General features: G+C 48.6%; 1 protein-coding gene across 1 annotated transcript in view; it reads left to right on the plus strand.

The window, feature by feature from the left end:
* The first annotated feature begins 18,112 nt into the window (after positions 1–18,112).
* SLC6A17 (solute carrier family 6 member 17) overlaps positions 18,113–23,962 on the plus strand; it is a 49,183-nt gene continuing 43,333 nt past the window's right edge. The window contains exon 1 of the mRNA XM_030561194.1: positions 18,113–19,208. The gene's annotated coding sequence lies outside the window, so the exon portion shown is untranslated. The remainder of the gene's footprint in view (positions 19,209–23,962) is intronic.

Below are 23,962 nucleotides of genomic sequence, written 5' to 3' on the forward strand. Positions count from 1 at the left end.
GGGCTCAAAGTGCTATAGCCCTCACAATGCTTCTGAATCTCTCTTTGCCTTTTGCATCCTATATTTCACGCAGGGCTAACTGCTAAATTCATTCTGCAGGTGCTGAAGCCAAGATACCAAGGACCCAATCCTGGGCTTTGGCGGAGGCCCCAGGGAGGGAGAAGAGGTAGCTTTTTACTACCTTTCTGCCTCACTTCCCTCAATCCCTGAGCTGATTCTGTCCCCGGTGCAACTTAAAGCATCCTTGGGGTTGCTCTACATTATGCCAGCTAGTCTTGGGCCCCGTGGGTGTGTCACAGTAGCCAGCGATCATCAGAGTGCTGCTGTGCCCAGCCATGCCCTCTGAGGCAGGGGATATAATGGGGCTGTGATAGAGTAGGGGCTGTCTGTGTGAGGAATGGGAAAGCAGGGGAGGACTTTAGGGGATGGACGATACCGGAGCCTGTAACCTGAGCTAGGTAAGGGAGGGGAAAGGTCAACACCTTTGCCTGGGAAGGAGGACAAAGGAAGGGAGTGGCAGGAGGGAAGCAGTTTTAGTTTGGGCTTGGGGCTGTGTGAGCGGAATTCAGGGTATCCTGGCTAGGATCCAAGCACCCTGAAAGCCCAGAAGGACTCGATGGAGGGGTCCTGACTGTGCCTGCAAGCTCTGCTGTAACCTGTGTTCCTGTTGTCCAATAAACCTTCTGTTTTACTGGCTGGCTGAGAGTCACTGTGGGTCCCAGGAAGAGGGGTGCAGGACTAGACTCCCCCTCACTCTGTGACAGCCCCGTGGGTGTGTCACAGTAGCCAGCGATCATCAGAGTGCTGCTGTGCCCAGCCATGCCGTCTGAGGCAGGGGATATAATGGAGCTGGCATGGGGCCAGATATATGAACCAGGGATTTCCTAGTGCTAGGGGAATCCTCAGGTGTCAGGTTAGGCCAGCTTTCTACCGCCTTTGTGCCACCACAGCAGTGCAAAGGGGCCTGGCAGGGGACAGGATCTGCCCCAGACACTTTAAGCTGTCAAAGGTGACACTGGCCAGAAAAGGGGACAGGCTCAATACAAAAGGGCCTGCCCAAGGTCACACAGTGAGGGCTGGGAATAGGACCCAGGAGTCCTAGCTCACCTTCTGGAGTGAGCAGGACGGTTCCCGCCCCCCTACCATTAGCCGACCCTCTGAAGTGATTGTGAAGCAGGATAACGAGGTAGCTAGAGGAATGGGTGTGGAAGGGGCAGGAATTGGATTTATTAGTGGCAACGTAGGGCCAGCCAGCTCTATCAGAGGTGTGATAGAGTCCTCTGTGATACCTGGTATGAATCCTAGGAGTCCTAGAAGAGGACACGGACTATTTCGTGCCATCTCCTCAAAGCACATGGATTAAGCACTTTGCAGGCCACAGATCCAAACACTAGTCCCTTGACCTTACCTCCTTGCCTTGCCAGTGAACCAAGGCATAACGGGACACTCACTGAGTCTGCTCACACATGGCACTGGAGGGAGGAGCTCCACTGCCCAGCGGTTGGTCTCACTCCCATCCTGTCTGGGAGGAAGAGGCGGTGTCGGGCAGCAGCTGATTCCATGGACCAAGGAGAAACCAGCCCCCTCACCTTCCATGGAGTGTCACCAGGCAGGAGTGCTGCTTGGCTCAACCTCCATCATGGTCAATTTCATTCTGTGCTTCCCCCCTCCACCCACAGTCTGTGTGCGCATGCATGGTAGGAAGCGTGACTGCAGGCTGGCTCCCAGAACCAGCTGGCAGCAGGTGGGAGCTCTCACAGCAAAGCCCAGGCAACAGAACTGACACACACACAAAGAATCCAATAGCCCATGACAGATGGCTCCAGCAGCTTGCATCCCCCTCACCCCCCCCATCTTTTCCCTTTCTCTGCTTTTTTTTCATTCACTTCCCCTCTCCTTCCTTTTCTTTCACGTCTCCTCCTCTAGACTTTTTCTCTCATTTCTTTTTCTTATTTCAGCCTTCGCTGCTCCCTCTCCCTACCCACTTTTTTACTTCTTCTCTTTCCTCCTTCCTATCTCATCTCTGTGCATTTATTTGTTTTATGAAGTTTCAGCTGCTGGAAGGACAGACCTGTGGACTTCCAAGTTGGGAGCTGCACGGGAACCAGAATTTCCATTCTGCAGGAAATTCCATGATTTCCTCATTTATTTTCTTTCCAAATCGGGGGGGTGGGGGGGAGCGGAAAAGAAGGTCAAATTTCAAACTTCCCAATGAAGTGACATGTTGTTTTGGGGCAATCGAAGGGTTTCATTTCAATAAAAGCCAAAGGTTGGGTTACAATTTTTAAAATTTAACCCTTTTTTAAAATAACAATTAAATTTTTTGCAACGAAAACTCATTTCAAAACCCCAAATCAAAACATTCCATTCCCAAACTGTCAAAATGGAAGAGCCAGGGGGAATGGAACAGGTCAATGGCCAGGCTGAGAACAGAGTCCTGTGTCCTAAGCCACAGGGGTGGAACTTTTTGACCTTGCCAAAATGCTTCCTTTCTATGTTTTTGAAAGTAAAATGTTGTTGAAATTGACACATTCCTGCAGAAAATTTTGATTTTGACAAAATGGCATTTTCTAGCCATCTCTTTGGCCCAGATCCTGAAAGGTATTTAGGCTCCTAACTTCCACTAAATCACTGCCTCACAGTGCATTTTAGCCTTATTCTTTCTCCACTGTTCTTCCATCTTCGTTTTCTTTCACCTTCCCCTGTCCCAGCATCGCTCATTCTCTCCCAACTGCCTTTCTCCCAGGAAAGACTCCTCCCCTCTCATTGCCCATGTTAACCTGCCTGCGATGGTGGGGTGTATAAACCCCCCCACTGGTAGTGAAGGGTTAAAGGAAGCTCAGTTAGCTTGTTCTGTGGCACCTGCTATCAGACAGGTCGTTAAGGATTAGACCCAGCTGGGGAGAACCAGCCTGGGTAGTTCCTATAAAGGAAAGACTGCAGGGAGTTGAGGAAAGCTGCAGTAGGGAGTGTGAACATTAGGACTGGTCTTGCAGGGGGAGGGTAGCAGGAGAGAAGGGAACATTTGGAGCTGACTAGGGAAACTGAGGCAACGCTGCATGAGCCACAAAGTGGCACAGGGAGCAGGAGACTCCAGCCCCGGATCTGTTATGTGAAAGGGACTGGGAGGCAGATGAAGGCAGGAAGTGGCCTAGGGAAGCAGCAGCAAGTCTGAGGGAGCAGCCCCTAGTTGCTTAATCCAGGATCCCTGGGCTGGAACCCAGAGGAGAGGGAGGGCCTGGGTTTCCCTGCTGATCCCAAAAGATAGGCTGCAAAGCTTCCCTCCCCCCAACCCTGACGCAAGGGGAGAAAAGGATTATTGATCCCTGGGTGGAGCTGAAGGCCTAGGTTAAGGGCATTAGATTTATTGGGCTCTTATGGCCCTGGAAGGGGTGGGGATGATAAATAACCTGGCTGGGGTGTGAGATGGGGCAAACCACTCTGGGGCGTGGAGTGGCTGTTGACAGATGGTAGCAAGGTTAGAGGCTGGGGAAATTGAGGCACAGAGCAGGGATGCAGCTTGCCTAAAGATGCACACGGCAGGACAGTGGCTGAGTTGGGAGGAGAACCCGGGTGTCTCGAGTCTCCTGGCCACTGCGTCATGCTACCTCCCTGGGAATGAGAACCGTGATCTTTGCTCTGCTCCTGTATTCCTGTTCCAGACCTCCCTGATGCTTTCCCAGCAGCTGTCCCTGAGCCTACTGCTGCCTGCTCTGGCTTTGCACGCTGGCTGGGAAAGGCTGTAAATCTTAGCTAATGAAGCTGTAATGGGAGAAGTTTAAAGGAAAGGTTGACAGGGACCTTGAAATCATCCTGTCAACATGGTTCCTCTTTAGTCCCAACTGCCCGCTGCCCCATCAGGGTCATTTAAACAGACCCTTTGCCACCCTCCCCAACTGGTCCTGTTGAGGAGGCAATAAATTCCCTGGTAATGATGGTCTGGCATGAGCCATAAAGCGCTCACTGATACAGGGCTCCCACTGATCTAAAGCCCTGTCCATTTGCTTCTTAAGTGCGGTCAACAGCCCTGCTCTAGACAGCAGATCCTTCCCTCCTCGGGGGAGCCTGGTGCAGTTAAATTCCTTTATGGACAGGCCGAGCCCTTAATCAAAGTCAGCGTCAATCCGCCGAGGTCAAGCTCCACAACTAGGGAACTATGGGATTGGATCCATGTGAGCAGGGGCTGCCATTGCTCTGCTCCAGATTCTTTCTTGCACCTCTGGTTTTTCCAAGCATCCTTGCTTTGTACCTGCCTGAGGAGCCTCTTCGCTCGGTCCTGATGTGGGCCACCAGTTTCTCCAGTCGCGTCCCTGTGCAATGCTTGATGCGTGTCAATATCCACAGAGAGCCCCTGCAATGCGGCCGCCTCTGGGGGAGATGGCAGCAGCCAGGTGGACAACTGATGGCACTGAACAGTCACCCATTGTATGAATGGGTGAGCTTTCAGCCCAGTCTGAGTCCTTGTGAAAAGAACCTTGTGGTCTCGAATGCCCCTGGTTTATAAGGCCCCATTCAAAAGGGGAAATGCCCTGCTGGGGCTTGAGCTTGTGGCCCCTTTGTGGGGGGGGGTGGGGGGGGGAAGGAATTGAAACCTGTTGCATAAGCCATTCCTCCTGGTTTAGCTTTGGTCGTTGCAACAGGGAAGATCATTGAGGACCTGGTTGTATCTGGCACCTGAGTGGATGCACAGGAAGGCATGGGACTAAGAAGTCCTAGATGGCAGGACCATGCATAATTGCAGGCCTTGCACTGATTAAAGGGGCAGCAAGAGGGGTGTGTGTGTGGTGGGAGGGATGAGGCCATGGTCATCAGTGGGACACCGCTGGGAGCTGCAGGTGCTTGGCACTTCTCAAACCCTGTATCTGAACAGGGATTGTCCACCTATCACTGAATGGCATCTGGGGGTGGAACACAGTGGCAAGTCTGTGCTGCTGTGAAACAGGAGGAGAAATGAAGACTAGCAGGGAGGTGGGATGTAAGAATTTGGCTGGGACAATGGAATTGCTGATATCACCTCTTGTGGACAAGACCCTGAGACCTTTCCTATCCACAGGTGATTGGGAGTCAAGCCTCTGTTCTACATCTCCTCACATGACCTCCTGCAGCACGGTGCCCCTAGCACCACCCTGGGATGCTGGTTCAGTGGGGAGAGTGTCACATACTGGATGATGGAGACTGCTTTCTCCAGCACCTAGGTAAGTGCTCCTTGGAGGTCTCCCATTGGAGGTGACCTTGGAACAAAGATGCAGAGCTGGTAGGGAGTAAAGAATGTTCTTTGACGCACCCTGTGAGACGTCTACAAAGAAATCCAAATGGAACAGAAGGAAGGAGGGGGTTTAGTGTTATTTTTGCAGATTTCTGAGATGGGTACAGAGGGTTTTTTCCAAGCTGCTGAGGTTGGGAATAGAAAGAGGACCAGAAAGTGAATACTGGAAGGCGGGAGATGTGTCTTGTACAGGTCTGAGCACAGCTGCTGGGTCTCGAAGAAGGGAACTGCTAAGCTTAAGCATGTTCTTACGAGGAAGAATGTCTCTGCTGGGGTGGCACTCCATGCCCCATTGCAAGGTCCAAAGCCAATAGAAAGACTGGAGGTTAGACTGAAGGGTGTATGGCCCAGATCCTCCAAGATGTGCAGGTACCTAACTCCCATTGAAAGCAATAGGAGTTAGGTGCCAAAGCAGATTTGGAGGATCTGGGCTATGTCTTGGTTATGTGTTTATACTGTGCCTAGCGCAGTGAGGCAGGAGGATCTAGCAATCAGTAATTTCTCCATTTATACTGGCTAAACAACTGTATTTAAAAATCACACTCAAACACAGACTGAACTTTATGGGGCTAGAACTTATGGGGCCAATCCAGGCTAGACGAATGTCCAGAACTAGCCTCAGTTACAGTTGGTTGTTCCAATCCAATTTGGCTCCATCTACTCTGATCCGCCAAAGCACGTTAGAGCCCTCTCTGGCCACAGTCAAGTTCAAATTGTGTGTAGAACCTGTTTCTTCTCTCGCTTATGCCTGTGTAACTCTGACTTCAGTAGAAACACATCTTATTAGAGCTAGGCAGGAAATGTTTTTTCAAATATTTTTGCCGTCCTGCATTGGAAGGGTGGAGGTGGGGTAGAGAGAGAGACAGACCCACCACTCAATAGCAGCCTATATCCCAATGGGAAGGGCACTCACTGAGAGACTCAGATTCTAGTTCCTGTCCTGCCTGATTCAGACCAGGGCCTTGAACCTGCATTTCTTCTATGGGCGCCCTACCCATCTGGCCGCTCTGGGTTGTCTGTCTCTTTTATTTTCACCAGAGATTTCATGCTTGGCCTGAGAAACCTTCCTGGACTAAAGCTTCACCAAGACAGATATTTTCCCACAACGTTTTTAGTTTTGACAAATCCGCATTTTCTGACAAAAACCCTCTTAGTTGAAAAATTCCCAACCTGCTCTGCCGGGAATCCGCTCTGGCATCAGAGGATAATCAGGCCTGGGGACTCTGTCTCTGCTGGTACAGTGCTAGCAATGTTGGGAACGCTGGTGTGGACAGGATGCGGGTTGGTGTGGTTTGGTTGGTTGGTTGCTTTGGAACCATTAGCTGGGCCTGCTCTGGGCAAGGTTAGATGGCACAAGGGAATAGAAAGGGGACCAGAAAGTGAATACTGGAAGGCGGGAGATGTGTCTTGTACAGGTCTGGTTCTAAGAGCTGCTGCTGTGTTGGCATGGGGTTTTGTTGTTTGCAGTGTGGACAATACCCATAGATGGAGAAAGAAAAAGAAATCCAAATGGAACAGAAGGAAGGAGGGGGTTTAGTGTTATTTTTGCAGATTTCTGAGATGGGTACAGAGGGTTTTTTCCAAGCTGCTGAGGTTAGAACCCTAATATAAATAATAGGTATCTGGCTTGGTGATTTAGTCTTCATGTTCCAGCCAACTCTTGTTCTACCAGAGGGGGGGGGGGTTGAGTATCAACTCCCTCATCACCAGCTCTGTTCAGCTGCTGAAACATAAGGCTTTCTGTGCAGCGGTTAAGGAGAATGGAGGGTCTGATTGCTATGCCCCAGGAAAAAAGAGACAGCAGGAGTGATCGAGGGACCAAGGGTAAGTCTACACTGCCCTCCCCCCCAACCCTCCCCCCCCCCCCCCCCGCAGCAGGGAGTCTCACAGCTCCGATCTACAGATTCAGGCTCATGCTACAGTGCTAAAAATAGCTGTGTAGATGTTTGCTTAGGCTCTGAAACCTGGCAAGGGGGTGGGTCTCACAGCCCCAGCTCCAGCCAAGTGGGAATGTCTATGGTGCTATTTTCAATGCCGGAGTGTGAGCTGCAGTCTGTGGAGTCTGGCTCTAAGAGATGCTACTGTGTTGGCATGGGGTTTTGTTGTTTGCAGTGTGCACAATACCCATAGATGGAGAAAGAAAAAGCCCTCCTGGAAATTCTTGTTGTTTTATGGCCAGGTTAGCCAGTGCCCTGCTAGCCGGAAAAGAGGATGGAGTTAAAGATGAAGCTCTGGTCCCTGTTTTCCTGGAAATATACAGAGCAGGATCCCAGGGAGATGGAGAAGAAGGTGTGACGTCAAGATGAGGCTTAAAATATACCCTGGAAAAATCACATGATAGCTGTGAAATATGAGCAGTCTTTTTGAGCCAGGCAGACGGCTTTGGGGAAGGATGCTAAACATCCATCAGCCAAACCTAGGGGCTTTTTCTCCCAAAGCTCCTCAGTTCTGCTTCTGCAGCTCCCCTGCTCCCTTTCCCAAGATTCTGGCAGCACCCAGCTAACCAGCAGCAAGCAGTTTCCCTGTGCTTTCTCTCTGAGCTGCACAGGCGGGTTAGCCGGCGCCCATCTGCCCCTTGCTAACTACGCTAGCTGGTTAACAAACCTCCGGCTGTTCCTGGGTGACATTTGTTGAAGTAGCAATGACCGGTGAGCAGCTGCAGGGTCATGTTTGGTTGGTTAGCAATCGAAACTCAGAGCCAAGTCTCGGTGCACAATTAGTTAGTTAAGAATTGTGATTGTGGGCCCAAATTAGCTGTAGCTGTCTCCATGGTTTGCTATTATCTCTAAGGGGATGGAGGGTAGGGTAAGGAAACTATTCATGGCCCTACCTACTGTCTGGAAGATCAAGAACCGATGCAAACCTCAGTCTGAACTCAAACTGGATTTGTTTTTTTTGAGGTTTGGAAAAATTCACATAAATGTCCTTTAAAGGTGATTTTTTTTCACCTGCCTGTCTTGATGCAAAAGGCTGAATTCCCCCAAGATTGCCTGTTGCCATGACACTTGCCTGAAATCCACCCCCCAGGGGAAAAGATTCGTCTCACAAAGCTTTCGTCCTAGTTTTGAAGCCCCAGGAGGTTCAAAGGAAGGCGATTTGACTGATTTTTGTCAAACCTGTGTACTTCCGATCCTCTTATACGGATCTGAAACATGGATACTGCTTGAACAAGACAGCAGGAGGCCTTTCATGTGTGTTGCCAGCAGCAACCATTGAGCAGAAGATGGTTTGATTTTTGCAGGAAAATAGGGATCTATTATTGAAATGTGGCCTGGAGAGGACTGAAGTCCTCACTGGTCATTGCCAGCTTGTGCTTTATGGTCAGGTACCCACCTCGGTGACAGACATCACACATTGAGGCCTGAAGATCAGGCTTGAAGTCAATGGGGGATTTGGACTGGCAATGGACTGGCAGTGGCCACATGATTGTCTGCAATTAACCTGGCTGCACCAGCTCAGTAATAACCCTGTGGAGCTTTTATACATCTGGAATGAAGCCACGCAACGTGGCTATGGATGTTCGGCACTATGGACCCTCGCTGTCTAAGAGTATTGTTGTTGTTGATGTTCAGATAGTTCCAGTCAGGTTCCCGTCAACGTTCAAGGTCTAACTCCTTGTCCCAATTGTACCAGGTTTTTCCAGATTCTCTTGTCGCTAGTTATCCCTTTAATTCAACTGAGCATTTGTGTTGCCTTGTAAGTCTCTTAATGCCGCACTGCCAAATTCTGCTCTCGGGTAAGCTGATACTGGTGAGGAACACAGACTAAATACCTTGCTAGTGAAGCTAGGCTGGGGAAGCAGTGCACCCTAGTGGATGGCACACTGCAGTGGGACTGGGAGATGCAAGTTCTGTTCCTAGCTTTGCTACTAGCCTGCTGGCTGAACTTCTTCACTGCTCTATCCCTCAGTTTCCCCATCTGTAACATGGGGCTAATTATAAAGATCTATTTTGTTAAGTATTTTGAGATCTGCTATTGAGAAGTGTTATAAAAACTGATTATTACAGTAAGGGGTGAAATCCTGGCTCCTCTGAAATCAATGGGAGTTTTGCCATTGACTTCAAGGGAGCTAGCTAGGACGTCAACCAGTGACTTCAGGGAAGTAAGTATTGATTCTCACCAGTATAAGTGAAATCAGAATTTGGCCCTCAGCCTCTGCTAAGTTACTGTGACCCCCTTTTTCCCCAAAGACCCCCTCTTCTGAGAAGGGGCCTTGGGAACATTCAGATCAGAGATTTAACCGATCTGGGTTCTTCTCCCAGCCCTGTCATTGGCACACAGTATAATCTTCAGCGATCCATTTCATCTCCTGGTGCCTCAATTTCCCCATCTATAAAAAGAGGTTAATGATACTGACCCCCTTTGTACAGTGTGTTAAGATCTATAGACGAAAAGTGCCAATGGGGAATGACTGGCCAGGCAGTAGTACTGCAGAAAAGGATCTGGAGGTTATAGTAGCTCACAAATTAATTATGAGTCAACAATGCGATGCTGTTGCTAAAAAGGCAAATGCCATTCTAGGGAGTATTAAAAGGGAATGGGAGACACAGAAGGCAGTTGCCCTGGTCTACTCAGCATGGGGAGGCCTCTCCTGGAGAACTGTGTCCAGTTTTGGGCACCCAACTCTAAGAAAGATGTAAACAAACTGAGATAGTCTAGGCGAGTGGAACAAAAATGAGCTGTGAGGAAAGGGTGAAAGAACGGGGCATGCTTAGTCTAGAAAAGAGCAGATTGATAAGTCTTCATATATGTAAAAGGTTGCTATAAAGAAAATGGTGATCAATTCTTCATGTCCACCAAGAGGAGGACAAGGACTTTCTTTAGGCTGCAGCAAGGGATATTTACATTAGATATTGGAAAAAACTATAAACTACGTTTAAGGGTGGCTAAGCTCTGGAACAGGTTCTGTCTGTCTTCCTTCTCCTAGTTTATTATCATATTTAGATAGTGCCCATCAACATGCTTCTCCAGCCTCCTTTCTGAGGAGGATCTGTCATTCTCCCATCACACATTTCAATCAAACCAGCACTTTGTATTTTCCTCCCAAATATCAGAAATTTGATCTTTTAAAATCATTCATTGTTTACACCCCCTCTTCCCTATGACTGCTTGAAATTGCTGTGAATGAATGGCTGGTGGCCATGTGATGCCGTCACCATGGTGATAGATGGCAGGAGAAGATGCAGGGATCAGGATCACATGAGAGCAGCTGTAAACTCGGCGAGTTATTTATAGGCTGCTGTTTGTGCAATTATGGAAATGCGCCTATATTAGACTATTGTATTCAGTCTCTACTGTGCCTCCAAGGTACTGGTCTTTAAGGAAAGGCATTACTCACACTGACTCTCTGAATTAATTCAGTGGGTTCTTGGTGATGTACATTAACTGACATTGGAAAAGTACAAGGCTCACTGTAATTTTCTCTGTCTCAGCCCATCTTTAACCTATTCCAGCCAGACTGATCAAAGCCAAATTCCTTATTGTGTCCTTTTACAAAAAAAGAAATGTTAACCATGGATGCAAAGCCCTTTGCCTGGATTTTGCACCGTTTGCTTCCCTCACTGGTATCACCATCTTCATCATCATCAGACTGTTTCTTTGGTCTTGCTAGTAGGCCTCAGTCTGGGGTTAGAACAGTTTATGGAAGGCTCCTGAGTTTAGCCCTGGCTCTGTAGGGGAGTGGCTTCTATCCCCAGCTCTAACTATCACTCCGTGTTTAACTCTGGGTAAATCACATAACCGCTCTTTACCTCAGTTTATCTAGCTGCAGCATGGATCCAATCAGCTGCCAAAAAAGGGTGTTAATTAAATAATATCCATGCTTTGAAATCCTCACCTGAAGGAGGCTATAGAAATGCAAAGCCAAAGCTACTGTATTTATTTGTTTTCCCTAATTGTAATAACGGGACCATCCTGTCCCTCTAGCTGGTTATACACTGATCATTTATAAGGATGTACTATGTTCAATCTAAAATGGCATGTCAACAATAATAAAATAGCTCTTCACAATCCCTTCTCCCCTTAAACTTGCAGTTCCCTTTCTCCTAACACACTCTGCTCAATCAGGAAAAGGCTGAGCAAAGAAATAGACTTTGCAATGTGCTCTGAAGCTCAGTGAACTTGGGCTCTAGCCGATCAAGGAGATGCAAACAGCATAGACGAGAATGCCCTTGGCTGAAAAGACTCTGCCCTAGCTAGCCCCAGTGTGAGGGGCCATCCACAGTCCAAGGACTGCTCAAGAACAAGATGCTGGCTTCTCTCAAACCTGCCCCCCGACCTGGTCTGAACTGTTGGCTGAACACAGAAAGCAGAGCAGGGGAGTCTCCCGCCTCTTCTCCTTTTCTGAACTGCAATTCTGAGGATAAACGTGTGGCCAGAATATAAATCTATCCTGACTCCTTACTCCGATGATGTGGGGTGAGAAAAAAAGACTAGGGTGAATCGCCTCCATGACCAGAGCATCCTCCAGACTTTCAACATTAGGGGGCCAAGATTCTGCTGGTGAAACATCTGGCTCGAGTGGTGGCTGGTGCGGGTGTCTCGGTAGTGCAAGCTACCCGCCAGCTGGGTTTCTCTAGGTGGGGACAGCCTGCCAGGGCAGCATAGAAAGGAGCTGTGGCTGCCAGGGGATAGATCCTTTGGTCCCATGTCTCTTTCAGGAAGATGCTGCCAACATTGTTCCTACATTCAAACCTAGTGGAGTATGTCAGAGGACCCAGAGGTGGTGTCCCACATGGGCATATCTGAGTCCATCCTTTGCACCTAGGCCCATTGCTGCTTTTTTTTCTGGTATACCAAGAGTCATGCCCTAAATAGCTGATTAAACTCTTCATTCACCACATCCCTCTCCAATGCCTCTAGGGGCCCCTTGTCTCTCTCACACAAACGGGCCAGATGCTCAGCTGCTGTAAACTGGCATATTGGAGTGATGCCAATTTACACCAGCTGAAGATCTGGCTTATTATAGTGAAGGGAAAGCATGGATCCTTTAGTTTAAGAAAACATGTCTACATCACACAAACACCCCCACAACCACCCACTGTAACCCCATTGGTAGAGGGAGCAAGGCAGAGATTCTGATTTCAGTGACACCATCTGCCCCAGGGCAATTCCACTGATTTTAACTGGGAGATCAGAATCAGGCCCCCAAGAGTTTAAGAACAGGCATGGACAGGGTTGGTGGGCAGAGTCATTAGAAGTCAGTGGTAGAAACCTCATAGTTCTACCAGGGTAGAACAATTCAGGATTTTTGGCCCCACTTCAGCTTCCCAAGCACAGTCTAGGTGTCAAGTTTGTGCTACAAAATGAAGGCACACTGAAGATTCTTCATGTGGACTTCTTTCTTACCCATCTGAGAGAGATTGGAGGCACATGGTAGGGTAATGAGGTAAAGTGGAGGTGCACAGTAGGGTAATGTGTCATTGCCTGCATTGTGGCTGCACAAAGGATTCGGTCTCCAGGGATGGCAACCCAGTATTTCTAGGTGCTAGGTCCCCAAACCTCATCTGGGGGGTGGGCCTTTTGTCCCTTTGCTGGCCTTCACCCACCATCCCAGGATTTAAACAGGCTGGCATGTTTCACCCCCCACTGCAGAAAAAAACACTGACATCCACCCTGCAAAAGGATAAAGATAGAATAAAGTGATGCTTGTCAGTCACCTTGGTGGGTCTGACAGGACTTTGCGCAAGGCTACTGAATTTTAGCTGAGTTCCTGCACCGGAGTCAGTTTGGATATTGCTGACTTTGAACTTTAATTTAATTACACAGAAATAGAAATTCCTCAATGCATTGTAATGCATCCCAGTCTGAGTCGTAAATGCACCCTGGCCTCTCTCCCATGTGCTTTTTATAACTTTGGTTTCAGATGACAACTCTGATTGTACAACAGCCTTTCTGGACAGAAGAGCCAGAGCTGTAATGGGGCCAACTCCATCTGGACCATAATTCCCCTGACTTCAGTGGAGTTACAGCAGGGACACATTTGACCTGAGCTGTCACTGTCTTTGTCATAATATAATTCCCAATTCTGAACCTTAGCGTCCAAAATATGGGTACTAGCATGAATTCCCCTAAGCTTAATTACCAGCTTAGATCTGGTAGTGCTGCCACCAATCAGGACTTAGAGTAGAGTGCCTGATAAACTCTGGTCTCCCCCAAAACCTTCCCTGGGGACCCCAAGACCCAAATTCCTTGAGTCTCACAACAAAGGGGAATAAACCATTTCCCTTCCCCCTCCTTTCTTCCTCCCAGCTCCTTTCCGCACTGGGTACACTAGGAGATCACCGTGATTCAAACTCCTTGAATCACCACACAGAGAGGAATGATACCTTCCTCCCCTCCTCTTTTCCCTTCACCCAGAGGCAATCCAGATTCAAACTCTGTGAATCTAAAACAAAGAGGAAATCCACTTTTCCCTTCTCCCCCCTGCTCTCTTTCCCTTCTCCCCCCCAATTCTCTGGTGTGTACAGACTCAGTTCCTTTGAGCCTTAACTAGGAGACAAAAATCAGACAGGTCTTAAAGCAAAGCTTTTAATAAAAAGAAAGAAAAAAGGTAGAAGTTTATCTCTGCAATTTAGATGGTAAAAAGTTACAGGGTCTGTCAGCTTATAGAAACTAGAAAGAAGCCTCCCCCTCAGCAAAATACAATTTAAAATACTTCCAGCAAACTACACATTTGCAAATAAAGGAAAACAAATAAAAAGACTATACTGCCTTTCTACCTTTGTACTCACAAAATTGGAATAGAAGATAAGAGAGCCTGTAGGTACGTGTGGTCACTCTCAGAGCCCAGAGAGAACAAACAAAACCCAAAAAACACAAACAAAGGCTTCCCTCCACCGAGATTTGAAAGTATTTTGTCTCCTGATTGGTCCCCTGGTCAGGTGTTTGGTTCCCTGTTTGTTAACCCTTTACAGGTAAAAGAGACATTAACCCTTAACTATCTGTTTATGACAGTCTTACTTCTAAATATCACCCAACAGTAGTTGGCTCAGCGACATGAAAGCCTGGTTCAACTCAGGCAGAGCATTTGCTAGCCTGATCCAAAGTCAATAGGACTCTTTCCACTGCCTTCAATGTGTTTTGGAGTGGGCCCTAACAGAACCACTGTGTATGCTCAGATGTTGAACTATATCCAGCTCTGGTCAAGTTATCACAGTGCTAGCTGAGTCCCCCTAATAGATGGTCACCCAGTCTGTTAGAACTTTGGATCCCACATGCATCCAAGCTGGCTGACACAGAGTGGCTGGACTTTAAGTCCCACCTGTGACACAGCCAGGTTGGGAAAATGAAGGTCATGTGACCCAATCAAGCCTCTGGGACAGATAGGGGAAGAGGTCTTGGGCCTCTGGGAAGAGAAGGAAGCACAAATCCCACATGACGTTCTGATAAGTAAGTTGGAGAAATGTAGGCTTCGCAGAACTACCATGAGGTGGATACATAATTGGTTAAACAACTGCAAACAAAGAGTAACTATTAATGGAATGATGTTGGATTGGAGGGAGGTGTCAAGGGATCTGTTCTGGGTCTGGTGTTAACGTCTTTATTAATGACCTGGATATAGGAATAGAGAGCATGCTGAAAAGATGTGCAGATGACACAAAGCTGGGGGCATTGCCAACACTTTGGAGGATAGAGCTAAGATTCAGAGGGATCTTGATAAATTGGAGAACTGGGCTATAGACGACAAAATGAAATTCAACAAAGACAAATGTAAGGTAGGGAAGAAAAAACTAATGCACAGATACAGAATGGGAGATAACCAGCTTGGCAGCACCATTGCTGAGAAGGATCTGGGAGCTGTGGTGGATCACAACCTCAGCAGGAGTCAGCAGTGCGATGCTGTTGCACAAAAGCAAATGCAATTTTAGGTTGCATTAAAAGAGGTATAGCAGGCAAGTCATGGGAGGCGATAGTACCACTCTGCTCAGTGCTGGTTAGGCCTCAGCTGGAGTATGGTGTCTAGTTTTGGTCACCAATGTCTAGAAAGGATGTGGAAAAACTGGAAAGGCTCCAGAGGCGAGTGACAAAGATGATGAGAGGGATGGAACACAAGCCATACAAGCAAAGATTGAAGGAACTGGCTATGTTTTGTTTGGAAAAGAGGAGATTAAGGGGGGACATGATAGCAGTGTTCAGATACTTGGAAGGCTGCCATTAAAAAAGATGGAGAAAAGTTGTTCTCTCTTGCCACAGAGGGCAGGACAAGGGGTGATGGGGTCAAACTACACCACAGCAGATGTAGCGTAAATCTCTGGAAAAACATCCTAACTGTAAGAAGAGTAGGACGATGGGACAGACCCCTCGGGAGCTTGTGGAAACTCCTTCTCTGGAGGTTTTCAAACGGAGGCTGGAGCCGTCTGTCTGGGATGGGTTAGATACAATAAGTCCTGCATCGTGGCAGGGGTTTAGACTAGAGGTCCCTTACGGTCCCTTCTAACCCTCTGATTCTATGAAGCAAGTTATGGGAGCGGATGCTCACTTAAAAGCAATGTGAGGGAGGCTAGGAGGAGCTGCGGTGGAGGCACTGAACAGTCCTGGGAAGGGCTGTAAGAAGAGACAGAAGGTGGGCTGATGAGACAGACCAAGCCCTCCAAAATTAGGGGCTTGGCCCTGTCTGAAACTGGCATGAAGTCTGTGTGGTTTTGTGCTTGTTTTAGGATTGGTATGCCCTGAAAGGGGTGGAGTTTTGTTAATGGTTTAGGAGGAGGCCAAGTCACTACAGTAGCCAAACCATGCTGTGGAGTTTCTGGGGAGCCCTGCAAAAGAGAAGCTGAGGCAGTGCTGCTGCAGAGCTGCCCCTCACCAGGAGGGGGTTCTCTGGAGGTGGTCACCCTGTTATTCTCTCCATTAACTTCAGTGGCCTTTGGCTCTGGCTGCAAAGGTCCAATGATATATGCGCCTCCCCTGATGTCATGTGTAGAGAGAGGCGACCAGGTCGCCAGGATCCACACTGGTTAGTGCTTTATGGGTCAAAATGCAAACCAACAGCCTGACTCCCACCTGGAAAATAACCAGGAGCCAGTGCAGACTCCAGCGCATGAGTTATTTTCTCTCTGTGAAGCAGCCCTTTATATAACGGATGATGAAACACGCCAGGTACTAATTTTGCTTTCACATCTGACTTACCATTGAAATCCAAGGAGTCGCATTGATGGATTATTCCTGGTTTAGCCTGGTCTGGCAGGAGTGGCAGGCCCAGAGATGGCAGGATAATTTTGCCTGGAAAGCAGCAATGATGGTTGAACCATCATGCCAGCAGCACACATTGCATCTCATTAATGTTGGTTTAACTCCATTGACTTCAGTTCAGTTACTCCATATTTAAGCTGGGATGAGTGAGAGGAGAATCAGGCACCATGGAGTTACTCTGGATCAACACAAGGGTTAGTGAGAGGGAATTGGCCCCGTGGAGTTTCTCCCCTGGGTCAGAGAGAGGGAAATCGGGATCAAGGCCTCTCGTATTTGATGGATTTGATCATTCTCTCCATGAAAGTGTATGCAGGGGGAAGAATCAATAGTTTTGTGCCTACTAAGCTGAAAATGTGTGTAAATAACGAAATAGAAAAGCTCTGCTGCAGAGTTAGAGAGAGGTTTGGAACAAGAAACTTGGATAATTCATATGGCCCATGAACTCAGGAGCTGGTCAGCCTCGCTCTACTTTTCTCTCTTGTCATGACTATAAGCTTAGAGTGGTCTGGGTATAAAAGGACTCTGGGCTGCTATTTTCCACATACTAGCAACTGGCAGGTTTCCCAGCAGCCTTTGTTAGAGAAGAAGGCTGCTTTTGTGATTAGGGTACTGGGCTGGGATTCGAGATCTGGGGGCAATTCCTAGCTCTGCCACAGACTCTCTGTGTGACCTTGGACAAGTCACATAACCTGGGCTTTTCAAAAGTGCAGACGTAAACCAGAGGTGGGTCCATCCTTAGTTCCCATGGGCCTCAATTCCCTGTCTGTAAAAGGGAGATGGTAATACTTCTGTTGGCTGTCTATTTCAATTGTAATCTCTTGGGGCAGGGACTCTGTCTTGCTATGTGTATGTATAGTGCATGGCACAAGGGGGCCCTGATCTTTATCTCACTCACTCACTCATGCCCATCACCCCAATCAGGGTATGGGCCTCCAACAACAGATCTCCAGAGTCCTCTATCCTGGGCCGTTCGTTCTAACTGGTTCCAGGTACTGTTATAGAAATAATAATATGTGGATTGGAGTGACAAAAGTAGCTATGTGACAAACTAGTCCAACACAAGAAGCCACCGTTGCCTGGACTAAAGAGCGGATATCAAATTTGTTCAGCTGTGCCTTTTTTGGTATAAACAGCTGAAGGCCTCATTATAACTCATCAATGGAGATCAGAAGCTTTCAACAGAATCATTTACCTGGATAACTTTATGATCTGTATGGACATCGGTAACTGAGGTAGAGGGCCCTTGTGGAAGTCAGGAGATGTGGTGTCAAATTGTGCAGTGACACCAGTGTAAATGCAGGGTTAGGTCTGGATTCAAAGCTCATTAGCTTTAGATCCATGCCCTAACTCCATCGACCTCCAAGGGGGGGCTCCAGATTTACACTGGTATTCCTGAGAATAGATATTGTCCCCTCAGTTCTCTTCCCAGCTCATGTTCCCTGTTTGTGCCTCAGTTTCCCCATTTGGGAATGTGAATAATAACTTGCCTCCCAGGAGTGCTGGGCAGGTGCTGGGTGGTGCTGGTGGCCTGTGATATTAAGCAGGTCAGACTAGATGATGTGGAAAATTTCCACCACATGCATCTGAAGAAGTGGATATTCACCCACGAAAGCTCATGCTCCAAAACGTCTGTTAGTCTATAAGGTGCCACAGGATTCTTTGCTGCTTTTATAGATGATGTGGGGCTCCTTCTGGCCTTAAATTCGATGACACTGAATTCGGTGAGGTTCATAAAGTACATGCTTGTTTGTTTTTTCAGATAAAAGGTGCTCATCATTGTCATCACGACAAGCTAGTGGCAATCTAGTCTGATGGTTCAGGGCAGAAACTGTTTGTTGCCACAGTGATCAGGAAGGACTCCCTGTGCAAAGCTGCCCCACTGGCTAGCTGCATGAGGGGAAGGTTCTGCCTTTCTGGGAAGCATCAGGCATTGTCCTCAGCTGAAGGCAGGATACCCACCTAAAAGGTCTGGCACCGCAAATTCACCTTCTTGTGCAACCCCCCCAGCCAAATCGTTTTGCACTCGGCGAGGGGGGGAAGCTATTTATGAAAAAGCCACAGAGCTCCAGAGGTCCCAGAAGGGGAGGATTTCGCTCCCACGCACTGGTATCTCCAGCTCTCTTCTCAACCGATCTTTGTCCCCTAGCCCAACGCTTCTCACTGACGTGCATCTCCAAGTGACTCAAGCCTGCGTCACCCCCTCTCGGCTAAAAGATTGTCCCCCCCTCCCCTCCCCTTTCTGAAAGGGACGGGAGCGAGAAAGCAGCGCTCACCCAGGCTGTGGCTGGTCTCCTCGGGGTCGCAGCAGATCCGGGCGCAGGCAGAGAGGTGGCTGGCGCTCCAGAGGGATGTGACAGCACTTGCCCAGGGACTGAGCAGAGGCGGAGATGTGGCCGTGTTTCCACGCGGGCTGAGCAGAGCGGAGTGGGACCTGCTCGCACTCTTCACCGAGCCGCAGCAGCCCGGAGCCCTCCAGCTTTCTGCAGCTGGGAGGGTACCGGCGTGGACCAGCCGCTGCCGCTGGAGGAGCGCGCTCGGGTCCAAGCCCCGCGCAGAGATCTGGGGAGTTCATCCGTGCGTCAGAACGCGCCGCGCCGCAGGCCAATTCCCAAGCTCAGGAGCTGGTCAGTTGCCCCCGGGCTGGGCTGGTGTGGGTGCCGGGGCGTGGGAGAGCCGCTCTGCTCACCTCCCTGCATCCCGGAGGAGCGCTCCGCTCACACCCCCACAGCTGGGCGGCGTCCGAGGGAGAGAGGTAAGACTCACGCCTTCCTTATGCCACAAGGTCAGTAAGTGCCCGGGCTTTTGTCTCTTACAATGTCCTGTGTCGCCGCAACTTCCCCTCGGTGGGTCTCCTCTCCCCATTCCCAGGGAGCTTCTCTTCAGACTGGATCGCCTGTTTTATTCCACCATTACAACCCGCCTCCACTCCAGTTGCTAAGCTACGGTGCTGAAGGGGGAATCAAACCTCTTTGGGGAGAAGGAAATCAGGGAGGGGCTGGTTTAAGGGGGTGAGGAGGGAGAGAAAGGAAATGAGGGTCAACTGGAATCTAAAAATACCCACAAAGGACAAGGCCAAGCGGTTACACAGGAAGGACTGGTTGAGAAAGTCAGAGAAAGAGAGTGATGTAAAAGAGTAAATGTTTTTTGCAGTAGCTGGGGCAAACTGGCTGGTACCTCTGGTGGGGCTGAGTGGAATCTACAACCCAGCATCAGGAAACAATCCTGCGAATTCCCAAATGCCTCTGCTGAACTGCAAACAGGCTCCAGGCTTTCCAGGGTGACCTTGGCTATAACACTGAGGAGGGAGGCAGAAAGCACATGCCACCATAATGAATATTTAATTTCCAGCTCCTTATTTGCATGCTGTGAATTCAGAGCAGAAGTCTTACTGAGGCGGGGGGGGGGGCGGGGCCAGAAAATCGGCAGTAATATTTGTGTGTTCATCAGATTAAAGATGCCAGGAGGTGCAGGGATGGCTCATTTCCCCTCCTGCATTTGTGCTTTTCAGTAAGTCGCTGGGCACTCCCAAGAACACATGTTCTTCTAGGTCTCACATTCTGGGCCAGATCCTCAGCTGCCTTAAATCAGCGGAGTGTCATTGCCCTGGGTTAAGTGATGACAGCTTGCTCCCGTGAAGACCGCACCCCCTGCTTAAAAGCTGAAGATCTGATGCTTGCTTCCCCATCCTGGCAAACCCACCTGGGTCCGGGAATTGACAGTTGGGAGCGGATAAGGCGGGTGAGGTGGTATCATGTATTGGACCAGCTTCTGTTGGTGAGAGAGATGAGCATTTGAGCTTACACAGACATGGTGAAAGTAGAAATTCAAGAAGTAGTGGGTGTAATCTACCCCAAGGGAGATAGAGGTTAGATCTTAGGAAAACCTTGCTAACTATAAAGGCAGTTAAAGTCTTCCAAGGGAGGCTGTGGAATCCCCTTTATTGGAGGTTTTTAAGAGCAGGTTGGATGTCAGGGATGGTCTAGGTTTATTTGATCCTTCCTCTCAAAGTCCCTTCCAGTCCTACGTTTCTATGGCTCTGTGATTTAAAAAATCACTTGGCCTAGGTGTGGCTTTGAAAGTATCTCACCAAACATGCTGTGAATAGGTCAGGAAAACTGGACTGTAGTTTAACTGGGTCTGTTCCCGGAGTGGGCGGGTGAGCCTCTGTGGCCTGTGATGTGCAGGAGGTCAGACTAGATGATCATGATGGTCCCTTCTGACCTTAAAGTCTCTGAGAACTGTAATGTCATTGATCGAAAGGAGACCAGACTTCTGATCTACCATGCTCCAGTGTAAATCAGGAGCAGCTTCCCTGACATCAATCCAAAAGCTGTTTGCACCTTTCCTGGTGTAAATCTGGAATATATCATTAACTCCAGGGTCATTCTAGATTTATACCAATCTGAGAGGAGAATTTGCTCCATTGGGGTCACATCAACGTAAACCCATTGTAAGGTCAGAATCTGGCCTATTGCAATCAAATGGACCAGTGTAAATCTGCAGTAATTCTACTGAGTTCAGTGGCGATGCTCTGAATTTACTCCAGTGTGAGTTAGATCAGTCTGACCTTAACTGTTTACACACAAAGAGGTTCATTGTGTTACAATAGGCAAAGCTGGTCGGAAACGGGGAAGCTGTGATTTGGGATGCATCAGCTGTATTAGAATGCCATTCACGTGCAGTTTTCCAGAAGGAGTTTGCTGTCAGGGTAGGTCATTAATCTGAAGTTAGTGCTGTTACCTGGGGAGGGAGCGCTCCTCTGCTCCAGCAGGAAAAATATCATCTTGTGAGTGTAATAAAGCTTGCAGCGTGCAAGGAATCATATGATCATTGGCTCTAACTGGCTTCAAGTTCAGTGTCACATTGTTGCAGCTGATGTATGTTTGCATATTACCAAATGAGAGATGAAAGGAGACCAAATCAGATGATTAAACTTGTCCAGATGCTTCCTGACTAATGAAGTATGAAAATCCCCCTTCTCCGAATGTTGTTATGGATGATAAACACTGAGATACTCCTTTATAACCACCCCATCTGGGCTCCTGGGGGCTTTATCCAATGGACTGTCAGTAAAGAGCTAAGAATATTATTTTACATGGTATCACCTTGCATCCCAAATCTGGATATATGCATGAAATGCAGCCACCTGGATGGTGGAGCAGGAACTCAAAGCACCTGGGAAGGTTTTGCTGGCTGAGCCCCTACTGTTAGTTAAAGGGCCACAGCATCATTAGTAACATCCATGCAGAGGACACAGGATTTCATTGTTTAAATCTATCCAGGTATTTATAGGCCTGTTGTATATGAAGGTCGGATGCCTGAGGGCATGAATGTAAGTTGCTATCCAATCAGAATGGTAACATTTTGATCCCCACTCTGCCCTGAGGTAAGTGCCTGGGCAAGAAAGAATCAGGCTCTGAGTGCCTAATTCTCTTTGGAAAGCCCCCCCAATGCCAGGCACGCAGCTGATCCCTCTCAGAAGGATGGTTTGTCCCTGTTGAGATTTGACCCCCACCTCCAGTTTCAGCTGCTGAGGTGTACCTGATGGTAGCGAAGTCATCCCCTGCTGCTGCTAAAGCTAGCAACCCTGCCTGGAGCGCAGGCTTTCCTGGTGAGTCAGTATCAATCAACTAACACACTTACCCCACAACAGGGGACAGAGTGTGCCCACCATTTGTTTCGACTGAGTCATGCTAGAAGTCGGCCTGTCATTTTTGTTGTCACGTGTGTTGATTAAATGTAACTAATTAACATAGATGGTCTGGGGTAGGGGGAGAAACCCTAATGAGTCCAGATGGCAGTGTTCCGAGGGGGCCAGCTAGGAAGGAAGAAAGGAAGATCAGATCTGGAGCCTGGCATCCCTGAAAGCAGCAGCCCTTCTTGTTGTCTGGCTGGCAAAGTGATGTGGCTTGGATTGTACGTGTGGTTGTTCTGAGAGAGAGGAGACCAGGGGATGTGCAGTAAAAGCAGTGCCAGGAGATGATTCACTTCCATAATCTGGGCAAAATTCTTCTTTTGGGACTACATGGTGCAGTGTGGATGCAACATTCCTTTGTTCCTGTGTGTGCACAATGCCCCCCTCCCCCCATTGTGAGTTCTAGGGCTGAGCTGTCTAGCTCTCACCACTGTAGTATCTGGGCACCTTCGAATCAGCAATGGATTCTGTCCTCATGACCCCCCCACCCTCCATGAGGAAAGGAAGGATTAGATCCATTCTATGGCTGGGGAGCTGCAGCACCGGTAGATTAAATGATTTGCCAAGGTCATCCGCTGAGTCTGTGGCACAGTTTGGACTTTTACCCATGATGCTGCAGTCCTGGTCTCATGTCCTATCCCATAGAGTTTGCTTTTTGAGAGGGAGACAGAGCTTGTGGTTAGAGCTTGTGGAACTGGGGTTTAATTTGCTGCTCAGCCATAGACACTCGGTATGACCTTGAGCAAGTCACTCAGGCCCAGCTCCTAACACCATTGATTGAATATCTTTTGCTTCAATTTCCCACCTGTACAACTGGGATCGATCACGCTTTGTCTCCTCTGTTTAGGCCAGAAGCTCGTCAGGGTAGGTGCTCTCTCTGCCTATGCGTCTGCACAGCGCCTGGCACAATGTGACCCTGATCTTGGTTGGAACCTCTAGGTGCTGCTGCAGTACAAATAATAGATAGGGAGAGCTGGGGTGTATAGGGATGGAACAGGGCCCAGATCCACCACAGATAACTGTGGCCTTCCCTACTGCTGACACTCCCTTGCCCCTTGTGTCTTTGATCTTCCCTTCTCTGTTACCTTGATAAAGTGACTCTTGATTTTTCATGGACTCGGTAGTGAGTTGGGCACCTTCTGGCCCCTGAATCCGGCCTTGGTTCATGCCTTTGGAGAGTTGAACACTGGAGCTGCACAACGTGCATCTGGGAGCAAAATGAACATGGTTTAGTGATTACAGCAGAGGGCTGTGAGGAGTCAGGCCTCCTGGGTTCTCTTCCCTACCCTGCCCCTGCCTCAGTGTGTGACCCAGAGCAAGTCACCTCACTTCTCTGTGCCTCAGTTTCCCTTATAGAGAATGGGACCATTAGTATGTGAATGTTTCCTATCCCCTAACAACATTTTTACAGGGAGCGAAGGAAACGAACATATTTCACTCCAGTAGCACTACCCCACCCTTGGAAAGTGCTTTGAGGTCCTCTGAGGAAAAGTGCTAGAGGCAGACAGTGTTGCAATGGGAAATTCTGAAAAACAAAGGCTGTTTCTTAGTGCATCAAAGATTCTGGGGTCAGAGACTCCACTGGTATAAATTAGCATATCACCAGTGCATTCATTTTGTTTACGCCGGCTGAGAAGCCAGCCTTTGGTGTCACAAGGAAAGGCACCGGACAGCTCTGCAGGGTGAAGTGAGAGACGATAGATGTGGGCACCAGTCGCTACAGGACATAAGGGGGACATTTTTTAAAAGAGTTGAGGCCTGGCTTCTCTTTTTGTGGGTGCAAACTCCACTCTAGCACATGTCCCTGCACC

Source organism: Gopherus evgoodei, chromosome 4 (genome assembly GCF_007399415.2).
Source record: "Gopherus evgoodei ecotype Sinaloan lineage chromosome 4, rGopEvg1_v1.p, whole genome shotgun sequence".
Lineage (NCBI taxonomy): Eukaryota > Metazoa > Chordata > Testudines > Testudinidae > Gopherus > Gopherus evgoodei.